We start from the raw sequence: 2,559 nt of genomic DNA, 5'->3' as shown, positions 1-2,559 counted from the left end.
CCTAATTGCTGCTGCCGCTAGTCTGAAGGAGCTGAGTAAAGGAACTCGCAGGGGAAGAGCTGCTCTGTGAGGCGGAAGCACAGAAGCTCGGAAAGTCGAAGGCGGGGCTAGGCCCACCCAGGCGTTTTGCACAGCTGGAAGGTTGCCATGGGAGATTTAAGGATTTCTCTAATATCCAAGTATGTTTTTGATGAGGGAATAACATTATAACACAATGCAAACATTAAAACAGTCAATTTTCCTTAATGCTGCCCCACCGGTTCTAAGTAGAATCAGGTTGTGGGGAGTTCACCAGGAATGTTAGTGTTGTAATCCTTACTGGCTGGCTTTGTGTCCCATCATGTTCATCTCTAAACGACTCCTCAATCAACAGACAAAGTTGCTGAGGATTTACAATTACAACTTTTTTACAGCGTTTTTAGGCAGCAACCCAAAGCAAACCCACACGAATGGTCTCTGAATTCTTCTCCGTTGCCATAACAGTGGAATCAGCGTAGCATCCGGCCTGGTTTTGTTTTGTTTTTTTCTGGACTAATCCCTGTGCTTCCTGCCAAATGGCAGTCTATCCATTTATGCTTTTCTTGGAAATTTGTGGCTTGTTTGCCACTTCTTCACATCAGGTGGAGGTCCGAAAGGTTTCAAGTCTAAGCAAACTTTGTTCTGGTGTGAACCTGGACCTGCAATCAAACGTCGATCAGGTGGAAATCTTTGAACTTTCTAGTGTGTCTTTCTTTCTTGTTTTTTCTTGATTGCATCATCCTCACCTGTCAAACCTAATTAGAGTAAAGAAGTGATGACCGCAGGCGTTTTCTCTTCTGATTCAAACGGAAGAACAGAGTGAAATCCGCTGCCCTGTCATCTGTAACGCTCTGACCTAATCATAAGATCATTGAACTAATGCGGCATGTTCATTTTCATACTGATTGAGTACAAACCTCTACGTCCTGAGCCACCAGGGCCCAGGCTGTATATATTTACATGCCACCAAAATCACGACACGTCGTCTCAAGACACTCTACAAGAAAAAGTCAATTCAGCCCAGTCATGAAGACAATCCTATCCTAGTTAAGCAATGCAGAAAAACTGTAACGGGAAGAAAGAAGGAGGGTCAGTACATCACATGACCTTCTTCCATCGCTCCAGATGGATGAAAAATGTCTATTCTTTATACCCTTCATATTCCACATCCACATTCATGTGGAAATACTCTCACTTTCTCTATTAAAACACAGCCACTGTTGTTTAACTTCGATTTTACTTCACGACATGTTTCAAGTCGTCGCCGGCCAAGACCAATCGCGATTTTGCTCTGATCGCGTTTCCTCCCTAGCAGATGGTGATATTCTCCTCTTTCCTTGTGGTTTTTAATGAGTCGGTCAGTTCTTAGCTCAGTTTTAGTACTTTCTCCTTAGACGTTTCCCCTGCCTGATGGGAGCCGATGATTTGACCCTTCGTTAAAAACCAAATCATTAAAACCATTTATTTTGCTTAGTTGAATCCAGGTGGTGACTTTGTTGTTTTTGTTTTTTTTTGTGGACCAGGCAGTGCATTTATTGGTTTTTCCAACACTTTTGTAAACATTGGGTGCTTTGAGCTTCCATACTTGTGATTTTTTAAAACTGGAAACATGCTTGTATTGTACATATCTACGGTACATACACATTAGAGCACAAAAAAAAAATCTCCAATCTGTCTTCCAGGATGTCACAGTTCTTCCAATAAGCGTCACCTCAATCAGCAGCAGGAAGTGTACGGGTGAAATGTGTAACCCTAAGACAGCTAATTATTCTCCTCAGCCTTCAATATGAATATGAGATCACTACAAGTCCCCCCCCAAAAAAAAGAACAAAATGATTATGGTTTGAGATGATTGGGTTCAGCGTGATGACAGCTTGTCAGAGATATAGAAATCTCCGCTAAGTGAATTAGTTGTGATTACTCCTAATCGCTGAAATGTGCAGAAATCCGGCATGTCTCGTGTGTGTCTGTGTGTTATCATTTAAATGAAATGTCAGTCTGCAACGCGTGCCTCTTTTATCTCCCCGGGTTTCAGAACTTATATCATACAACGGCGAATGTTTCCGTGGCGACAGCTGACGGAGAGCCTATCCGCCGAACTCCTGAGGTGACTTCGGGAGAAGTCGCCTTAACATGCAAGGCGGTGACCTGGAGTGTCACCAACATGGAGAGCTGAGGAGGCTGAGGAGAAACCCCCAGAGGAGTCGGAGCGAAGTAAACGCTCCGAGAGGACGGGGAGCTGGGAAAAGTTGAATATTTAACAGGCTTCATGCGGATGTCAGATGCGGATGGGGAAATTGGGCATATGAATAATGTGAGTGTGTGTGTGAGTGAGAGAGAGTGAGAGGGCGTCTGTGGGGGTGATGCTTCATTTTGTTGAGCACTGATGTGTATCGGCACATTTCTGTGAAACTCTGGACAAACTGCGCGTGAAATTTTAGTTCGGCTTCCGATTTGGATGGAAGACGAACTCTGAAGTTGAACTTTTGGAGAAAGGGTCTTTCTTCTTTTTTTTTCTCTCAACAAAAACCCCGCAGTCTG

Source organism: Xiphophorus hellerii, chromosome 9, assembly GCF_003331165.1.
Source record: "Xiphophorus hellerii strain 12219 chromosome 9, Xiphophorus_hellerii-4.1, whole genome shotgun sequence".
Classification (NCBI taxonomy): Eukaryota; Metazoa; Chordata; class Actinopteri; order Cyprinodontiformes; family Poeciliidae; genus Xiphophorus; species Xiphophorus hellerii.
The sequence above is the reverse complement of the archived record's forward strand: the minus strand, read 5'-3'. Positions refer to the sequence as shown.